This window comes from Balearica regulorum, chromosome 5 (assembly GCF_011004875.1).
Source record: "Balearica regulorum gibbericeps isolate bBalReg1 chromosome 5, bBalReg1.pri, whole genome shotgun sequence".
Taxonomy (NCBI): Eukaryota; Metazoa; Chordata; class Aves; order Gruiformes; family Gruidae; genus Balearica; species Balearica regulorum.
The window spans coordinates 8,303,185-8,325,074 of NC_046188.1; the positions used below are offsets into that span (position 1 = coordinate 8,303,185).

A 21,890-nucleotide genomic window follows, 5' to 3' on the forward strand; every position below is an offset into this window, starting at 1 on the left:
CGACCTCGAGCGTGCAGTGCGGCGGCGGCTGTGGGCAATAGGTGCGGCGGCCCTCGGCCTTCCCAGGGCACCGGCACCGGCACCGGCGGCGCGGCGGTTCCTTCTCGTTGGCTGCAGCCTCGTCATCGGCTCCCGGCGAGCGAGTTGCCCTTCCTTCTGACTGAGGATGAGCAGCGGCCACCCTCTCCCCAGCTGCCGTGTCTGGCATCAGCACCCCCGAGGCCTTCCGAGGCCTCATCCTCTGCCCGCTGCCCAGATCGACCCCAGAAGCCTAAATCTGGTCTTAGCCCCAGCGGCCTGGCTAGTTAAGCGGTGGGTTACCCGCAGGGGTATGAGCAGACAGCTGCTCAGGGAGGTTTCTGCTGGGTGTGAGGAAAGGGAATCTCTCTCTAGTCCAGAGGAGGCTCCATGCCTCCTTGCTGGGTGTGTGTGGCTTAAAGTTCAGCACAACCAGAAAATTTGCAATCAGGTACTTTGAAAGGCCACAGTTGCTGGGGTTTCCATCCTGGAAATGCCATGAGAAATGCCACCTTTGGTCACCAGTGCTGCCTGATTCTTCTGCCTATCCCACTGATACTGATCTATGGCTTGCTAATACTCCAGTGTGTTTGTATCTTGCCTTAAAATTAGGAGGTTAAACAAGTGATAAATGTGCTGCCTTATGTCGTTTTTGAGAGGGGTGCGCAATATGACCTGAATGACAAGTTAGCTTAATAGCTATTCCAACCAAAATAAAAAATCTGATGTGTAATGCAAATAATAAAAAGTTGAAGTGAAGGAATATAACACAAGTCCACACAGTGTGTTAGTAAAAGTAGCTATTAATACTGTTTTGAGGAGGTACTTGACTCAGCGCTGCATTATATTCCCATTAACATTGGGTGCATGCAGTGCCAGTAAACCATGCAAATGGAATTTGCTGCCAGATCTCAAGGAGAACTTCATTGAAAGACATGGTGTCTAAAGAGGTTCCAGTAGTAGCTTCTGTGTTGTACTACATTTTTAGCAATGATCTAGAAACAGATCTAAACCTGCTGCTGTAACAGTTCAGCTCCAGGATTAATGGTGTCATAAATAACGATGAGGACGGGGCACTGATCAGAATGGTTGGTAGAAGCAGCCCATTCAAACTTAGTGAATTTTAATCCAGCCAGTTATAAAGTTGTCTATCTTAAGAACCAAGTGTGGAGGGTGTACCTGGAGAATAGAAGACTACAGCCTGGGAAGGTAATGACTTTGAGGAGGATTTAAGGGTCAGAATAAGTAAGCAGTCAGGTAAGGGATCTGTTGTATGCTGCTGTAGCAGGAAAGGATTAATCAATGTATAAACAAAGGAATAAAAAAAAATTTACCTCTCATGTTTGGCCTCAACAATGCCATCCACAAGATAGTGTATACAATTCTGGTTTTCAGTTTTTAAGCAGCATGTTGGAAAATAAAAGCAAAATGTTCTGATGGTTGGAGAAAATGCATTACACTGGGGGCTTTGAAGAGCTCAGGCTGCTAAAGATACCTAAAAGAGGATTGGGAGGTGACTTGATTGTAGTGTACAGGAACATTCCTGGGGGAAAATACAGGTTATTAAAGGGCTCTTTAATCTATTGAAGAAAGGCATAATAAGAAGTAATGGCCAGAGGCAAAAGCCAGACAAATTCAAACAGGAAATAAGACACACATTTTTACGTGGTTAACCACGAGAATGCGTTCCCAAGAGAAGCTGAGGATTTTCCATCAGTTTATGTCTTCTGTTGAAGATTAGATGTATTTGTGAAAATTATTTTTAGCTGAGCAGAAGTTATGCTTTATTTTATTGGATGATTACAGGTTGAAATCTGATGGTCCTTGATATGCATAGTGTCAGGTTAATCTAGTGGGACTATCATGGTTTAAATTTTAAATGCCAGAAGCAGACATTTCATTAATAACCATCAGCATTAGAATCAATTTTTTTTGCCTTGAAATACTTACGCTCCATAAAAAAGCTGATCTGAATTAAGCTTTTGGCTGCAGAATATACTTACTAAGACAATATCTAAAAGTTTTGGCCTTTTGCTTCCTAAATTTACACTCTTGGGGTTACGGTGAAAAAATGCATTTCCATTTAAATTTCTGAAGGAATAGATCCTTAGAAGAAAATTTCTTATGAAGTCTGGATAACAATCCTCCAAGAAATATTTCTCAACATGAACATCAATTATGTAAAATTGCCTCAAGGCCAAGAGAATCAGAATGCACCAAATGAATCCTGATAGATTTCCTATATTGTACATTATATATATTTGTATGTTGCACATGTTTGCATCATACAGTCTTAACCTCACTTGAGGCATTATCGTAATATAAGCAATTATATTACCAGTGGAGGAGCTGCTATTACTGAAAGAGGGATGAATAAAATGTAAGTAAGAACAGATCAGCAGCTTGGCAGAGAAACACGAAAAAAAACCCCACCCCTGAAATGGTACATGATCAATTTTTCTATCTTGAGAATGGAAGGTGTGCTGTCATTTCTCTGCCTTCTAAGAAATGCGTGATGCTAATCCTGCATGATACATGTGCTTCCTAATTTACATGCTTCCCTTTTTCCTGGCTCCTGAGCAGAAAATGGAAAGACAGGAGCTGAAAAACAAGGTGCCGCCGCCTTTTGTGCATTTTCCCAGAGTCAAGCCACAAACAATCTCCCCTTAAACACAGAACAAACTGAAATCTGTTAATTAACTTGATGATGAATTCTGGAATGAGATCTGAATAACTGTACAGGGGAAGGAAAAACCACAGCGATTACACAGGATAAAGTGAGACTTGTCTTTATGGTATGCACTTGGTAACTTAAAAAAGCAGAAAGTGCTTGTGTGTGTGTGGTTGAAACTTCCTTATTTTAAATTATTAGAGTGAAAATTACATGACATTAATACTGAAGTAGCTTTTAAATTACCTTTGTGCATTTAAAGTGAATAACCGTTGCAGCGGGCACTCCAAGAGGAGTGTGGAGTGCACCCTATAACTGAACTTTTCCAGAAAATGTGTTTCTTTGTACTATCTGCAATAGATGGCCCCAAAGCTGTTTGCAGTACCTTTCAGCTTACCACACAAGTGCCCTCTGAGTGTGACACCCATAACACGTGCATTTTCAAGGATGTCTGGCAAACCAGCATACTCGTAGCCACGTTCCCACAGGCTGTAAGTATTTGACAAGACAGCTGTGAGAATTGATGGCAAATGAGGCGCAGAATACATCATGCCTACAGCTGTGAGAATTGATGGGAAATGAGGCGCAGAATACATCATGCCTACAGCTGCTGCTGTGACCACCCTGCCCAAGTGCTAGGAGCAGAACCAGGAGTTCCTTTATGATGCAGAACATCTTGCTTGGTATCCATTTGGACGACCGCTGGTTTCTGAGTGTATTCAAGGTACTGGTTCTGCCTTGTAAAGCTTTAAACAATGGGAGACCAATTTATCTGAGTTATCGAAAGCCAGCTGTTTTTCTCCCCTAATAAAAATGAATGCTCTATCAGACACAGGGGAAGCTTCTAGCAGCTTCTCACAGAAGCCATCCCTGTAGCCCCCCGCTACCAAAACCTTGCCATGCAAACCCAACGCAAGGAGTACGCAGCAGGACATCCTCCAGACTTGTGGGACTTGTTTTCTGTCGTCATGTGAAATAGCTTAAATCTGGTCGTCTTTTTGTGCAAAAGACATCTATTTGATAGCATTTTGTGAAGAGAATTAAAATGGATGGAAAGGAGTATCTGTAGAGGTCTGAATGGCTAGTTTCCTGTTGAAATAATTATTCTAATACTGCTAGGGTTTTGTTATATTATTAAGGATGTTAAAGTGCCTAGAGTCAGAGGAAAGCTTAATTTTAGACAATTTTGAATGTAAATTGATAAAATGGGCTAATTGTGCCAGGTTCATTGTTACTTTTTAAAGAAATTGGTGAGCTGAATACCCAGATTTGAGAAGGCAAGAGTGTATTTATCCTAAGATTTAGTCTTGAAAAATAGATGGGAGTACAAGGAAATGTATATTCTTTCCAATTAATACATATTGCTGTAAGCAGAAAACCCCAGCGAGTGTTTTAATTGGTTCTTGAGTACAAGCTATTGCAATAGCTCAATGAAGCTACTGGGGCAAGTGCTAATGTTCCATTACAGCAGTGGGAGAAAGAACATACCAAAGGGTTTTCAGCTTATTTATGCTGTGCTTTGTCATTACAGAGTTCTGCACAGTGCTTTCTTAGTAAGTAATTTAAGGTATTAAAATATAGCTTATCTCTGTACAAGTTACCACTCATGAATTCCAGCAATAGCTTTTTCAATAGAACTTAAAAGAACTTAGCTATCTGTAGTAAAGATGTATTTAATGGATGAGTGTAGCACTTCTCTTAGAGAAAGTCTAACAACTATGTAATTCTCCATGGGTAAAAAAAAGTTAAGTAGTTCAGAAAGAATAAGGCTTAGTTCTTGTCTCTTTCTTGTTGGCATTCTGATAGCTATGCTAAAAACTTTACCAACTGCAATAAAATGAGTGCAATGACTTGCTACAATCCCCTGAATTCAATTTAGCCTAGTTATGTATTTGTTTCTTCAAGATAGTGCTCAAAGTTCCATATGTAAGAGTGCCTTTTTATTCGATGTTTGGTTTTATAACATTCTCCCTGTATTGTTTGCTTTTGTAAATCTGTTAAAATCTTCAGGCAAGTATCCTTGTTCACACATTATTAAATTGCTGCGGCATTTGGGTATGATAGGGAAAGGTCACCGGGTACTTCAGAAATCTGATCCATTGGCAGACCAGATAAACTGAAAGACGAAAGCCCAAATAGCATTAACTTAGCAATAGCACCATCAGCAATAAAAGCAGAAAGTACAGGCTTTGTTTAAACGGTGGATGTTTTGCTTCAGAGTTCTAAGCCTGGATTTTCCAGGGAATAGAATCAAGTGGTTTTGGTGTGTCCCTGTTTTAGCCCAGGGTGGCACAGCAGCATGTGTTCTCATGTCACAAGACATACTTCTTACACTGCTGCCTCATTTAGATGAGGGCTGAGAACGCCCATCATTCCTGAATCTGCCCAGCTGCTTGGTTTGGTTTTTCTTTTTTCCTACACGTCTATATTGGCATATAATCTTGTAAAGGCACAGAATTTTAGTGACTAGGTAATTGTACGCAGATGCAAGGTGTCCAATGTTGTGATTTGTTATAACAAACAAGAATAAAAAAATTGAAAATAAGTAATAAAAGATACTGCAGTGATAGGGTCTCCTCTCTAAAATCATTCTAGAAATGTGGGGTTTATAGCCTTTTAAATCTTCTGTGAACTTGTATCCATGTGTTTAACCATGTCACATGCCATTCCAAACATAATTCAGATAAGGTAACATTATTTAATGAGTGTTTCTATCATGTTAAAAATTTGATTATTCCATTTTTTACCTTATCTTGAATTATTATATGTCGTCAATTATAGCATGAGAGTATCTTACAATCATTAATTGGCAACTCCTCAGAACAATTCTACGAGGGAGCAGAATGCATAATTCCCACCCCCTTCATTTTTCAACTGGGAAAGAGATAAAGGTTTGGTAACACTTTCATTATGCTTTCATTTCTTTCGTTTTCCCAAGTTCCTGTAATTTTAATTTTGTGATCTGCTGTCTGTATGGTGAGAAAATGGAGATTTTTTTTTTCCCCCTGTGGTGTCTCAAGGAGACTAGCAAATCCTAAAGCAACAACAGACCCTTGGGGTTTTTTGCCTCTTCATTGCAGGATTTGGAATGGAAAACAATTAAATTTGGGAAGGCGGAGGAGAGGTTGGTTGCTTTGTGGCTGGGTGGGGTTTGTTTGCTCTTTTTTCAGAAACAAGAAAAAAAAGAGGTGGAGGTATAGATTCCTGCTTTTTCAAAAGTTTGGTTAATAATACCTAGTTGTGGGGGTGAAACTCTCATTTCTGGAAGGCGTTTCTTTGCTCTGGCTACTCAGAATAGCTGACACTGCCTTCATTCCCACGCTCCCCTTTACTATCCACACCATTTGCCTGTGGAAGAGACAAGTTACTAACTCAGAGCATGCACCCGTTTGGGTACCATCACTGCATTATTTTATAGCTATATTTTATTTCTAGCAAGACAGCAGAGGAGGGATAGAATAAAAAAAAACAAACCACCAAACTTACGCACAGCTCTTCAACAACCTAGACCCCAGAATTAGAGGGTTCCTTCTTCCACACATCATCTGAACCTTTGTGGTTATACAATACTTGCAGCCTTTTTATCACTGTAATTTCTGCAGATCCCTTAAAGATATTTGTCCTTTAAGAAAGGAATAAGTTCTTTCATGCTGACTTGCATCAACTGCAATTATTGCATATTGGATCAAATTTTGTGTGCAAGAGTAGGAGTTACATCGATATCTGCAAGCCAGCTGTGCTGCAGAGGCAAACAACTGCTGAAAACTCTTGGCAGGAGGAGGCTTCTTGTTGGAGCATGCCAAGAGCAGCAGGGATCCCAGCTCCCAGTTCCCCAGTGGCAGAACCTGCTGGCTGATGGACCAGTTCAAAGAGTATATTCCCGGTCCGAGGATGAAAGCAAGCCTCCCCATAGGGGACTGCAGATTGATCACATCCTAGGAGTTACAGCTTCACGGGGGGAGAAAAAAAAGAAAAAAGTGCCTTTTCAAGAGGCTAGATCAATTCTGGTTACTGAGACTCGTTAAAGGAATGCACACCACGCTATGCTAATGGGAAGGAAATCATGGGAGTCATCCTGAGTTGCATATCGCATCCTAGGACATGAAACGGAGGAGAAAGGTAGCGTGTTCAAATCCTACCATCAGGCTTAAAAGTTGATGTGGGGGAAACTAGGCAAGGCATGTACACACCGAATAAATCACTAAGGAAGAGAGATTTGATGTGATAAGAGAATCAGGATGTGAAGTAGAAGATATATGGCAGATGGGAATTTGCCTTAGCACCTACGTGTCCATGTTTTAATCAGTTCTGGACTTTTTTCTGGGAAAATCCCAAATTGCCAAGGTTATGAAATGGAGTCGAATCATGTTCAAGGGTGTGTCAAGTTACTCATCATTAAGAGTAGGAGGAGTGAAAGCTTCCCTAGGGTTCTTTCTGACAACAGTTGTCCATTTTCCATTCAGAGGTGGAAAAGAAACCACAATTTGGGGGAATATGTTCCTAATTCATACTAATTATGAATTCTCTTGGCTTTCAGGAGTGCTGTTTGTAACCATAGCTGTTATTACAAATGAGGTCATCCATATTAGAACAAAGATCTGATCTGCAGCCAATAAAAAACATGTGTGTGAGCATGCTAAGCACTGTAGTATTTTCTTTTTAATTTCTAACCTTCCAACTACAATCTAGAGGCCAAAATTAAGCCCTTCTGCTTCCTCTGCAATTGAATGGAAAAGGCAGATGCCTTGACAGACAGACCAGGAAGTCTACGGGCTGATGAGAGAGCTGTTTGGAGTTAGCTGATAGCAAACCAAATGCGAGGATGGCTCTGAAACTCCATCCCACATCTCAGGCAGGACTAAAAGTGAGATACCTTGAATCATGTGTGATATAGGATCTACTGATGGTAGTCAGTAATGAGTATTTTTATAAATAATTGGGTAGATTACAGGATAGGATGCTCACTTTTGATGTAAATGCCTAGTGGTCAGAGCTCTTGCCTGGGAAGGACCTTTCTAAGCCCTCTTTAAAATGTGATAGTCAATTCACTCTCACTATGGTCCTGTTTGTTGCAGGTCAATTGAGAACATCCACAACATCACCAAGAGCCTTCTCCTTTCAATCTACTGAAAATGCCAGTGAGCCACCTCCCTCAGTCATCCATCTTCGGGATGTTATATGCTCCCAGTCCTGGGGAGGGTCTCAGAGAAAGGCCAGTTGTACTCAACACACGTGGTGATACTTGGAACAACTTGCTTGCCTTACCACTGCACCCTTTTCCAGGTAATGCAACCCATGCATCCCAGGGCGATTCAGAACCTGTATGACAAGTATTTTAAATGTAACCGGTAGTTCTGTGAGCTCTCACTCTCAGGGTAGCATGAACATTGCTGCTTTTCTTAATTACGCAGAAAGTGCTCAGAATTATGTGGGTGTCTGTGATGTTTCCTCAAATGTAAATTAACCCTTAAAATATCATCATGAGGTAAATAATTAAAATTTTAGGGGTGGGTGAGTTAAAATACGTAGTGCTATGTGACTTGCCCTCAGACATCCAAGTCCTTAAATAAGTGCATTGTCACGATGGATAGGTTCTACAATATTTACTTTGGGCACCAGAAATGGAGCTCAGGTGGATTCATTTGGCCAAGTTCAAGAGAATGACCTATAAATCTCCTGCTGCGGCAGCTGTCTGACCCTAGAGGTATGTGAAAATTCCTACCGCCTACTCATTTGTCCTGGCAGTTCCCCAGGTCACTAAACTAGAGTGCCCGTGACTGCACAGGTGGCAGTGACAGGTAGGGCTGGGCTCTTGGCTGAGTCCTGCCATGGGTCAGGAACACAGCAAAGACGTGTCCATATTCCACCTGAATCCCCAGAGAAGCCCACTCTGCTGTGCACACTCGGAGCCTCGTAGCAGTGAATACAGCACTGTTCACAGAGAAATCACAGGCTTCTGTGAAAAGGATGAGGGAAGAGAAGCACCAGAGTGTATCCTTCCCATAACAGCCTAATAAACGTAGTCAACTGGGGAGTGGGAAATGTAAATTCAGTTTCACCTTGGCTTGATGGGATGCAACCTGCTTGTGACTCAGAAGGCTGCTGTAGATACTAGGTTATGGCAAAATCCAGGACATTGCATCTTCCATCCCTCCTCCTGAATGTAGGCTGTTGGCTGTGAAATGCAGAGGGCTAGAAAGCAATCTAGCAAGGCAGCGCATGACTGGACTGGGATGTAGGAGATCCAGATTTGATGGAGCTTAACTGCTTTGACTGAAAAGGGAGCAGAGGCACTTGATTAGGTGATCTGAATCAACAGGTATTGGGAGCTGAAATACTTGTAGTGGAGGCCCCCTAAGTCCTGCCCTTGGAGTTTCATGAGATTAGTCAGTGCTACAAAAGTTAAGCAGCTGTAGATTTGGAGTCAGGATATGTAAATGGTAGAAGTCCGACAAGAACGCAAGACTGCTGATTCACAGAGCTGTGGTGCAACCGTGGTTAAATCATAACTTCAGGATGTAGGAGTTCTGTGTTAGTTTGCCTGTACATCTTCTAATACCACCCTCGTGATCTGCTGTGGCTGCTGAAAAGCAGGCAGTAAAATATGATGTGCAATAAAAGAAGCAAGTTACTAATTTTGGAGGTGGTGGGAGACTGCATATCTTTTTGATCACTGTATTTTAGAAAAAAAATTTGTTTAGAACCAAACATGACTGGAGGAACTTGCAATATAGGTTCATCAGTTAAGAGCCTGAGTGTTCTAAGGATTGTTTAGTTTTGCACCTTTATTGTGCTAGAAACTACATACTGCTGATGAAGGGGCTTTCAGAACCAGCTTAGCCAGACAACAAAGGAAGACAAAACACTATTCATGAAGGGGTTGGAGTTGTCACATTCACCTCATCTTAAATTTTGCAGTTTTTCTGGCTAATCAGATGGTTTTCTTCCTATTTCTTGTAGGCTGAAAATGCTCACTTTCTGTAATGTGGTTTTGCCTTATGACTGCCCATCTCTGTATATCTAGATATAGATGTATACATATGCACATACACCTTTTTCAGTATGCCTTGTTATCATTAGCTCGGTCTGCTTTCTCCCCTGCATTTGTTTGGTGGATACTTAACGATGTGTGCAGTTAGGAGAGCTCTTACTTAAAACTCTCTTTGACTTTGTGTACGTAGTGTGTTTGGCAGAGCTTCTGCAGCTGCGAACTGTACAACCACTTCTGTCCTGCCCTTTAATCCTACCAGCACTGGTGAAGTGCTCACACTTCTGGTCATATGGTAGTACCAGGGCCATATTAATATATTTCACCATATTTTTCTCACCTTTTAAGTGCCAGCTGAAGAAAAGCACTGACAGAATGCTGACAATGACAGTAACAAGGGCAAAATTTGATTTGTTCTGGAAAAAAAAAAATCCAGGCAGAATCACTCCCTTAGTAGAGGCATTTCTTTGTGGGATATTGCTTGTAGGACCTACCTAGGACAGGACTCTTCCTCATTTTTCCTGGTGAGCTTGGACTTCACTAAGAAACCAGAGACACAAAGTGAGAGTGATTCAGTTGCTTGAGAACATATCGTATGTCCTTGGATGAGTATGAAAATAATTAGCCAATATCATTTGTACAACGCCTAACTAAAACATTAAACCTTCATAGATAGAATCGCAGGTTTCTGTGTATTATCCAGTATGTAAATAGAGCTTACCCTTCTCAAATTTCCCTAGACAAATTTCTGAAATACCCTAGAGAAATTTCCAGCCTCTGAATCCACAAGATTTGGCTTTCATGCTAGTAGCAGCTTGCTCTGCGTTGTGTCCAAAGAATAATGGAGAGAACAAGACACAGTACAGCAATGACTAACAGCAGCCCAATTTCAGGTGCAGATTTAATAAGAACACCTTCTTAGCTCAACAAAATCACTGCCCTCCAACAAAACCCTCACTAAAATGGGACCGGGACTTCTGTACCCAGAAAGGAATGGCATCTAGATGGTGCCAGAGACTGTTCATCATGCTGCTATTGCATATCACGTTCAGTGAAATCCTGGCAAATAGTATTTCACCCAAGTGGCAGATCCTATCGTTTAATTAAATGACAACTGCCTGCAAGATTTTTAATGAAGATGCGGTATTTTTTTCTGTAACTTAACAAGCTGGTTTGATTTTTGAAATGAGTGCTCTCAATACGAGCTCAGTGTCTGTCGGCCAGTCTCACAGCAAGCTCACCTCCAACAAGCTGAGCAGAGCAGCCCTGGTGACAGTAGCAGGGATCAGCTGCAGCCCAACGATGGCTGGGCAAAGCCCCAGCAAGGAGGTAGGGCCACGTTCAAGCCAGAAGGGCAAGTCAAGGAGGCAAGGGCAGGATCAGGCACAAGGCCAGGCATAGCTCAGCCTGGAGGAGACTTCTCACAGCTGTTTTCCCCGTGGTCTTGTCCCAGGTTACAGAGCTGGTCCTGAACACGGGCACCCAACCCCTCGGAGCAGGGGAAAGAGGTTGCAGAGTGTGTTGGTGCACAGAGGACCCTGACACTGTGAAAACTAAAATGCAGTTGTATTTGTTAGGGCATGCAAAATACTTGCAAGAAAACCTGAAACCAGCATACATCACAAATCTGAAACTGAGATCAGATTCTGTGTAAGCCTGGCTAAGTTTTATGATCTGTATCACTGAACCTGAGCCATGTGTTCAACAAATCTGGCTTGATTTATATATTTTGGCTTAAATGGTTTGAAAACTGAAGTTTAAAAACTTTGGATAAATAATAATTTAGAGCCTTCTGGTTTCAGCTGCTTTTTTGGCCACATAGAGTTACTAATATAAGTACTCTTTTCATGCAGAGATGGAGGGAGCCTGCATGCATGAACCTGGGTGGCACTTAAAAAAAACCTTAGAAAGTGTCACCTTTTACTTTAAGGGTTATTTTTTTACAAGGCAGTCTGTGTAGGTTCTCAGTATGAAGCGATCTCCGAATTAAAGCAGCCACACTATGCTCCCAAATGCGTAATTATAAAAAAATCCCTCTTCGTAATACCTCACCGTGAAATGTTTAATTTCCAGTGAAGATACTGCCCAGTGCTGTGGGTCTGCAAGACCTTAGCTTTATACATCATGCTCACCGATCCCTTTGGAGTCACAGGGGTTGCGCTCAGTGCTGGAAGTTGAACATGTCTGAATCTTGGCAAGGTCATAAAATGTTTGAAATGAGTTTTGAGAAGCCTGTGGGACTAATGCTAATAGAATTACGATGCAACTTCCTTTCTTAGTGTTGAAATACTCCCTGTAAAGACAATAAATAGATTGAAATGTAAAGAAATTATTTAGGTCAAGGTTGATAGTTGCTTAATGGGCCTCCAGGGCTCTCTTAATTCCAAGTAAAGTCAAGAGGAGCCAGAAGTCTTTAACACCTCTGCAAGCCATTATGTTATTAGCAGGCATAAACCTTATCAAGTCCTTTTTCCTCTCTGTGCTTCTGTACCAATAACAGGGAAATAAGGACACTGATTTCCTTTGTAGATCAACTCATGAAAAGTGCCAGAAAAGCTATTATCAGTGAATACTTGCATTTGTGAATAATTTCCATGTAGTCTTTCAAATGCAGGAACCTTGGCACCCATGTACAAAAATATTATTACATTGAATCCACTGATGATTCCTTACCGTGAACAATTAAAATTTGAGGTGTAAACTGCCAGCACAGTCCTTGATAAAACAAAATTGATACTTTGTAAAAGCTGTTTTCAGACTCTTCTCCATGTGGTCTAACTGCACTCAAAAGAAAAGCATAGCGAATACACTTTTATAACAACATTTGTTAGTTGTGCTGGAAAATTGTTGTGAAATTCTAAACGTGTTCTCTAATGATACCAAAACAGTGAAAAACATCACACCACAGCATGCATGCTTGTGTCCTGAAGATGGCAAGAGAGAACCTCTCAAAAGGAATATCTGCTAACAGAAATACCAACCCAACGGAAAGCATCTCAAATCTTCCCATGGCCAAGAGCCACAGCCTCCATAGTGGGTATCTCCAAGGCCTGGTTGAAGGGCAGGGCCCTCATGGGCAGGAGGTGGCCCTGGGCAAGGCTGGGAGAGGGTCAAACTGCCTCCTGCAGCGGCCCCAGGCTGTTGCCTTGCTCTCCTCAGCTGGGTGAAGCCTCCTCTGCCAGGGCCATCGTACCGAAATCCCTTAGCGCGCCCAGGCCTGCAGCAGGTCGGGGAGCAGCCTGGACATGGAGACCCACCTTTCGTTCCTCATGCGCTGCAGCTCTCTGCTCTGCTTTGAGGGCACAGCGAGATAAGAAGAGATGATAGAAATTCCTGGAGGGAAGTGTTTAAAACCAATGCAGGGCTGGATCAGAGTTTGCTTCCACAAAGACTCTTCAGGCATGTGAATAAAGCTCCACAAGGTGGAGAGGGGAAAAGACAGCATTTCACCTGGAAAAAAGTTCTGTGTAAAGAACAGACCTGACTGAGGAGTACAAAGTTTGATTTTAAAAAAAGTCACAGGACAAAATTTACAGACTGCGGGCACAAGGGGGGAGGCTGCAAAATGTTTAGCGAAAAGACGTGGAATTGTTTTTTAATTACTCTGTCTGGGAAAAGATTATATAGAGATTAAGGGAAGCGCATGTTTGCAGAGATAATACAGCTTGAGGGACAGCCAAGAGATCAGAGGTTGTCCTGAGCTTTACCGGTTGTCCAGTGCCTTTCAACTGGTGAAGCCAGATACTGGAGCATGCGGTGGGAGTGAAATACTGCCGGCACTGACTGGCAGGGCTTTACTTCATGCTCTGCAGGTGCTTTGAACTGTGCCAGGCCAAAGCAAAGGCACAGATGATGCTGAAAGGACTTGAGCGTGACAAATCAAAACTGCTGATTTTTTTCTGCTAGGATTAGTGTAACTTAAAGATCAGCCTAGGCGTGCACCTGCATAGTGTCTTGCAGGTAGGTCTTGGCATGGCATGCACCGAGATACTGCAGACAGCTCTTGCCTGTGCTCCACGCCCACCAAAAGCTGTGTGCCTGTGTGTACGCAGAGCCAAGCCCCAGCAGAAAAGCCCGCTGGGAGCAGAGTATATTGACTTTGAATCAGCACCAGGCTAATGTGATAACATGGCTTTTAGTTGGCTGCTCAGGCAGAACTCACTTGGGTCTGAGGGGATTATACCATGGATGGTTACGCTATAAAGGCTGCTTGAAAGGTACTTGTATAATGAAAAAAACCATCGCGTATTCCTGATTGCTTTATTTATTCAGCTATATTACTACCTGTTTTACTGAGCGCCACTTTGCTTCAATAAATTTAACTAATATCCTCCTCTTCCCTCAGAAATCTGCTGTTAGTCCAGGGCCTCTGGAATCACATCGAAAACCATTGTGTTGGTGTAAAAAGCTGGCTGCAGCAATCAGGGCAGAGACTTGGATCGAAATGGTGCAAATTGGCACATGGCAACCAAGAACGAGTAGTGCTGCATCAACGCAGAGCTGCTCCGAGTGTGTTTTCCAGCCTCTTGCCAGCCTGAGTCCATTTTTGCTGATTATCTGGAGGTGGGAACCAGCTTTTTCACAGGTAATCAAGTCCAAATGGCTCTCTGCTGTTTTCTAAAGCAGGAGCTTTCTCTAGCCTTTTCATCAGCAGCTGGCTTTCCTCTTTGAAATCTTACCTGATATGTGTAAAATCAGTTGCAGGATTAGCCCCTTTAAAATTTGCGTGCAAATCCCACATGTGTCACTATGTTCTGCCTGAAAGAGCTGTTGATGCACCTTTTCATACCACTGAAGGGTACTTGTCAGGAGAGTTCCATGGTTTCTCTCCAGTGAATATATGGCCATTTTTGTCATAGAAAACAAGAGTTACATACGTGAAAGGAGAAAATGTCTGAAGTGAATGAAAAATGCAAATCCTGAGTTTGTCTGCCAAACTTTTAATATCTCTCAGGTCTGTCTCTACTGACTCAGCTGTATCGTGCTTCCAATAAAATACTTGCTACTCAACATGGCCAAACTTAAGGAAAAACTAGGCGGGGAGCGGATGGTATTTATTTTTTTTTAATACAGCTGTGGATTTGTGACCCTCCTGCCCCCCTTACTGTTCTGTAGTCCAGTCAATGAGCCCCTCAGGGCTTTTCTTTTTCGGAGAGAACTTGAGACATTGAGTGCTGCTTGACAAAGATACTATCAGTAGCCAGATATTTGCAGTGTTTAGGTGTGAGTAAAGATCTGTAGTTAAAAAGTTTAAGTTAAGCTAAAAACCGGAGTAACATATCTGAAAAGGCAAACCTGGAATTACTCTTCCTGAGAACATGGTGAGACAATGCATTTCATTAAATCATACACATCCTGTTTCTGTGTTACTAACTGGTTTATTCTGATGAGCTACAAAAATGTATGTCATAAAATTAGACATGTGCAGTATTTTACAAAGTTTCATAGCTGTACAGGAATATATCTGAGCACATAGTCAAAATCTAGAAGTAAGCTAGCTAGCTGTAATTGCCTTGAAACAAAACAGTAGAAGGACAGACAAGGGAGCAGTAAAGATTTCACTGTAAACGTATGGGTAATTTAAGGGTTCTGAATGATGTCTTAGATTCCTTCTCTCTTTTCCACCAGTCTGATGGTTGCATTTACAAGCAGGTTTATTGTACTTGTAGTAACTTTGGAGAAAGAGATACAAACTACTGGGTGGAAAAGCCACCTAGTGGTACAGAGAAATGGTGCCAAGCAGGAGCAGGTACCTCTGAATTCCAAGGAAAGATTTGTTCTCATACTGAGCCACTGTGCCGTGGCCTGCTCTAAAGGCTATTTGTTATTACTCATGGGAGTGTGGAATGTCTATTACACACAGGCAGGAAATCCACAAACGTATTAAAGACATTTTCTGAAAGATAGCACCACGAAACTTTATGTTGGATTGCCTATTTTATGTATGCTTTGTAAACAATAAAAACTCATTTAGAGCTGTTTCAGAGAATTAAAAGAGCATGAATGAGTTTGCCCCATTTTTCTTTCCACCTGTCCAAATAAATGCAAGAGTTGCTGTAAGTCCAGCTGTCCAGAGCCCAGAAAGAGAAGAAATCCCATAAAGCATCTGTGCTATTTATTTTAAATAATCTTCGTTATGTCGTGGCTTTAGAGCACAACAACTTAATGCCTTTATGGAGCTAAGGAAGAGCACTGGTTCAAAGCTATATCTCCGTTCTGGATCCCACTGGTTACTTTTTTTGAGGATAATTTCTACATCTGTTGAAAAGCATTGGGAAAGCCATCCAGTTTGGGAAAACAAAAATTCACCCCCTTAGCAAAAGGCTGCTGGGTGACGTGGATCAGGACAACGCGTGATCGCCGTGTGAAAGTCTGCCTCTTAAGAAAGGCTGAGAGGAGCTGGCAAATGATTACAACAGCTCCATTCCTTCGGGACCCTTCACCTCAGCACAAGCAGTGGAGAGTTATTGCAAGAATGACGGCGTATCGCCTTTGAGCATATCAATTATTAAACCTGATCTTTTGTAAAGAGTAATGGGTGACGTGTTCTTATCTAAATAGTCGAAATGCAAAAGTTGATATGCAAAAACCCATATGCTGGAGACTTGGTTTTTATAACGTCAAGGTCTTTGGAGCTTTGTGCTCAAATCATAGTGTTTTCTTGTTTGCAGATTCATTGTGGACACACAGATCAGGGAGTTTTGCAAACACAGAGGGATTAGCTCGTACATGTATGCAGATAGCCACATTGCTTAGCCAGACCTCACAGGGTTCTTCAGCCTGTGCTGGTTGTTGAGTGGGGACAGAGGGAGGGAGAAGGGGACACCAGGCCCAGCTACAGCCGGGTTATATTATCTCCTAGAAATCGTGGGATGGTGCAAGGAAACACACCTTACTGCAGACTGCCTGTGACACGTGCATCCGGCTCTGAGGATTAAGCAGCCCAAGTCACTGCCTACCTCTAACGTGTGGTGTCACGGTGCGGGAAAGGGGGTACAGCAAAGCCCTCAGCTGTAGGGGGGACAGATAGGAATGAGATTGAGCCTCTTTAGGTAAATTAATTTCATCTTCAGAATGAGAGGCTTAACAAGTTAAGCTAGGCAATTAGAGTAATTAGCCCTAAATGTTTAATTACATAAATGCATCTGTACATACACACCAGGCCTGAGGTTTACTATGTGTAGTAAGCGCATGAATGTGCCAATCTGTGCATCAAATAAATCACCGTTTTTATGAATTTGGACTGACAGAATTGCATCAGCTGAGCTACAGGAGGAGCGAAAATGCGTAAGAAAGTATTGAGAAGTATTGGCATTGCCCCGGCCAGCACAGAGCTTGGTAGCCAGGGAGGTCAGGATGCAGGAGCAAGGACAACTGACCCAACAACTGGCTTGTGCATGCTGAGACCTGCTCCAGGTCAGGGGGTGTTGCTCTGAAGACACTAACTGCTTTCTTCTTTCTGTAGCACTTGGCCACCATAAGCCTTTTGGGCATCCTTGAGGCAGGTACGGTGTGGACGAAGAGAAACCTAAACCTGGGGGATGGTAATCGGTGGCAAAAAATAAAAGGGACCTGGGAAGGAAATTCTGGAAATTTGCCCCATTTGTAGGGTTGTGAGGAGCAGTGTTTCCAGCTTGTGTGCACAAATATTACACATAGCTTGGAGTTAATTAGTCAGCTTTCCGGATGAAGGTAAAGAGAAACTTGTAAGAGTGTGGGAAAAGGCACGTATAAACCCCCCAGGACACTCACCCTTGGCTCTCTGTGCTCATTAAAATTAATCAGAAAATTTGGGGGATAGATGTGGGGAGTGTGTCAGAGTGCCTGAGAGCACAAGCATTTATAGATGGACTCAAGGTTCCCAAACATCTGCTGCTCTTCTCTGGTTAAGTCCTTTCTGTTTACTAAAGATTTCCAGAGGTGCGGTAGCTGTCTCCATGAGCATTTCCCATCGGTCAAGACACCCTGCACGAGCGTAGGACCTGCATGCTGTGCTGCACGTTCATGTGCAGTGGGTCCTCTGCTCTCCAAAAAACCTCAGCCCCTGGGGACACGTTCAGTCCAACTGCTCGATGCGCTTCCCAAAAACGTGGGATTTATGAGCAAGTCTCACCCATGTGGGCACCACGGTCACACAGAAATCTCACACCACGTGAGAATCCCTAAGTAAGGTTGTTTACAGGCAGGGCAGCAGCATCTGTCACCCGTTTCCAGCCTTTAATAAAGACCTTTGAAAGACATGGAGAAGTCACTCCAGTTTGCACTCCATTCGCTTTGGTCCTGTAAAGAGAAACACGGAAACCTCAGGAGCAAACGCTGATGAAATATCTGTAGTGGCTTTTCCTGGTATGCCCAGATTCCCAAATTTCTCCTGGTGCAGATCCCTCCTTTAAATGCCTTTCCTGCATCTATCAGCAAAAAATGTAATCGGCAGAAATCGAACAGCCTCCTGTTTACTTCAAGGTGGGGGGGAATAAATCAAAACCTCTTACACCAAGCTGTTACCATTCTGCCATCTGGTTTTTCAGTGAAGTTTCTTTGCTGCCCTTCCCCAGGGCAAGTTCCCCAACCATTTGCACCAAGTTCTCACGCACAAATCCCCTCGCTGACATGAGGACTCGACAGCTTCTGAACCCTTTTCTGGTTATCTGCTCTGCCAACCTGTGCAACACAGGCCAGCAAATTTCCCACGGTACTTCTGCATTGCGTCCCTCACGTTTTGCAGGGGGTTTTAACCGATCACGGATGAGCCTGTTGAAATCAATTGGGCTAATCCTGGAGTAAAGTGCTGCTTGACAAGGATAGCAAGAATACAGGCATAACGCAAAAGAGGTTACTGATCCATAATAAACTAGTGTGAGCCTTGAGTAACAATAGATTAAAGAGGGCAGTGTTGCTGCTCCTGTGTCTGCTCTCGACCCTAAGCCCTAAGGTGGGTACTGGTGTGCCTTGTCTGGGCGTTTGAAAAAGAAAAATACGTAAGTATATATGGTGAGTCTGAAATACTGATACTGTTCTGGCCGAAGAGGCCATGCTGGGAATTAGTTTTCAGTCTCTGGATCCGGCATTATGAGACTAGAAGAGAATACTACAAGGCACTCAAACGCAGATGGGATTGCCCATTTGATATGCATCGCTATTGCCGTGCAGTCTGCTCGGAGCAAACCCAGCTCGGTGCTGGCAGGGATTACTTTTTGTCCTCTTCCAGCAGCTGCACCTTTGCTTTGTGCACAGCTTTGCCAAGTTTCAGGTTAGGGTCCCAATAAAGCTTTTACAAAGCACCAAACTGCAAAGGCAAACAAAAGAAAAGGAGATGTAAATGTAACGAGTAAAACTGTCGTATGACTGCAAGAACACAGGATGTTGGGAACTGCTCGTGAAGACAACTTGCTTTAAAAGAAGCTATCGCAGTGGGAATTACTTCAGAAAAGCCCTCCTGCTTTCTGGTGTTCGTGTGGGCATCCGCGGTGCGTGGGTGAGAAGGATTCAGCATCCCTCCGCATCCAAGTCCTGCCATTCTCGCCGAGTCAGGCAGGGACCCTTGCAGGGTCCAGAGCTTTCTGCAGCGGCTGAAAGGGACATCGTGAGACATGAGACCTTTTATTTGGGGAGAAGCTTTATTGCCTGTTTAATCACTCCTGGAGCAGAAAACATGAGTCAAGTATTTACCTTCAGATTTAGGCTGAACACCACGGTAATCCTGAACAATTCCAGAGTTGTCTATTAGTGTTAGGTTTTTATGAACAAGCCTCAGCTGAGGAATGCTTTATCTCTCTGTGTAACTGAACTCATTATTTAAGGTCTTGATTAAATTTTTTCTTTATGAAAAAACAGGGCATGTTTTGTAAGTTTTCTTTGCAGCCATAGGAATCCCTTTTTAAAAAATTTCCTTACGTCAGTGAAAACTAGACATTCTCTTCTACATGTTGCCTGAGAATATTCCCTATTTGATTACAGGTCTGTTACAATTCAAGACTGTAAAAGCAGAGTTTTCTCAGGTTCCCTGTGCTCTTTTTGCAGAGTTTGTGGGATCGGGCAGCCCTGCCAGTACTGTCTTGCTGCCACCTCTCCTGGGGAAGCCCCTGGAAACTACTTCTGCCTCCATGTTTCCTGTAGGAAAGCTGGATCTTGGAGGAACTTTAACCTGTACAGTCTAAAGGCTTTGCCCTGACACGCAACAGCATTTTCCAAACAGGATGTTTACGGGTTGACCTCACACACTTCGAGTTGCAAAAGTAAAAGCAGCTCTCTCCTGGTTTTTCAGCCGCTCCTCGCTGGCTCTGGTGGTAGCAGGTTTTCCTCGTACCCCACCGTGGGCTCTCCCACCTCAGTCTCACACCTCACCTCGTTTCTAAGCCGTGGGAAGCTTATCATTCCCTTCGATATCTTATCATCAGGCCTGTAAAACTGGCTATTGCCTTTTCAGGTTTCTAGGGAAACTCCTTCTCCTTTAACTTCTCTTCTGATCCAACTTGTTGACAAACCATCCTTTAAAAGTATGCACAGAGGGACGGACTCCAGGCATAAAAATTCTGATTTCTCAGGTTTTCACAGCTAACGTCAGAGATGATGGCAGGGGAGCAATATATAGCGCGTGCCACTACTCGGTGTTGCCCTAAGCATGCAACATTACTCCCTGTAGTACAAAATGGGCAAACACAGAGTTAAGCTCAACAGCAATATCCCTTCCGTCTGCTGCCTTAACCCATCAGTTTTAAGGCTGGAACAAGAAAGTTTGATTCTGTGGTGCTTACAGGAGTGAAAACCAACAGGGCTGCTCTCAGCGCTGGGTACCAGCTCTCCCCCAGAGACTTGGGGTCACGTAGCGTTTACAAAACATTGGGACAGCCTTTCAAAACGTTTGTTGTTGGTGCCTTTCCAACCAGTAGCAACAAATGGTGGTAATTCCTCCTTGGAAAAATCCCTCCCAAATACTCATTGCCTGCTGGCGCGCAGCGTTAATTGCGATTTCCCCGTTAGCGGGAATAATGCGCTTCCCCGCTAGATGTCATCGTTGCTTCTGCAACCCACGTGGGTTTTGATTAAAAGCTTTTAATGAAGGTCCTTCATTTAGACAGACTCTCACCCATCCCAGCCAGGACCTGGACGAAACACTTTCTGTAGCAGATTTGCACCAAAGCGCTTTTGACTTCATTAGGAGGATTTGCCAGGCCGATACGTCTCGCCAGGAGCCCGCCTACTACCCCAGCTCTTGGCACCGCTCTCCGAAACCCCCCCTGAGATGGCTGGAGTAGTTTGATTGTATTTACTCTTTTGGCAATAAGACGACTCTTTACATTTAACTGTGCCCCCCAGGAGCCACAGTTCATCGCAGCCGTACCATCACTGAGGGCTGCGGTGCCCGTCTCCTGGCAGCGTGCTCCAGCGCTGGCGCAAGGTGGGATCCTGGCTTCAGCAGGAGCAGAAAGAGTATTTCTTATTTCAATTTATTCAGTTACCTGGTTAAGGATAGCTCAAGAAACTAATTGACAACTGAAATAGCAGGAAAACTTGTTTTCTTCCTCTTACCTAAGGATGAGAGCTAGCATTTCTGAAATCTTGAAATCCAGAAAAAAGTCCAAATCCAATTACAGAAAATGCTCCTTTATTTAATAAATCAATTAGTTTTAATTTTTTTTAAAGTGTAAGTAAGGTCTGTGTCTTTTTCTGTGTGTATTCAGGACAGTTAAGATATTTTGTACAGTAAAAATAAATTTTAAAGCACGTGTTTACTCATTTTTAATCGCAACCCAACCCCCATTGAGTCTGACCTGAGTGAAAAATTGCCTTGTTACAAAAATTCACCATTTCTAATAGTTTTATGTAAAAGATACTTAGGAATCTGAATAAATGAATATAAGATACAGACTCACTTGAATAAGTAAAAGCTACAGGTACCCTCCTGGTTAGTCACATCTGATTAATTCTAGCAGTCGCTGAAATCAATCTTTCTTTAAAAATGGAAATAACTATGGAGACCCAATGTAAAAAGAAAATAAAAATACCAGATGATAGATATTTTTTTTTAAACTACGATTTCTTGATTGTTGAACCCTGTCATTGTTAAAATTCACCTTTTCAATCCATCCCTGGAATATACAGTTAATTGCCTCTTCTAAATACAATGCACAGTAGGCAATTACCCTTTTGCAGCTACATCTCTGGATTCAGCTTTTTCATTAAATTACAATGGATCTTCGAAGTTGTCATGAA

The 21,890-nt window shown here is 42.8% G+C and overlaps 1 long non-coding RNA gene across 2 annotated transcripts; it reads left to right on the plus strand.

The window, feature by feature from the left end:
- Positions 1 to 5: 5 nt before the first annotated feature.
- On the plus strand, positions 6 to 20,008 carry LOC142601976 (uncharacterized). 2 transcript variants are annotated; one of them, XR_012835540.1, is made up of 4 exons: positions 98 to 312; positions 7,765 to 7,972; positions 14,023 to 14,262; positions 16,928 to 20,008. It is a non-coding gene; the product is annotated as an uncharacterized LOC142601976 (long non-coding RNA). The 2 variants fall into 2 exon arrangements; XR_012835539.1 differs by lacking the exon at positions 16,928 to 20,008 and having other exon boundaries at positions 6 to 312; positions 14,023 to 15,597.
- The last annotated feature ends 1,882 nt before the right edge of the window (positions 20,009 to 21,890 follow it).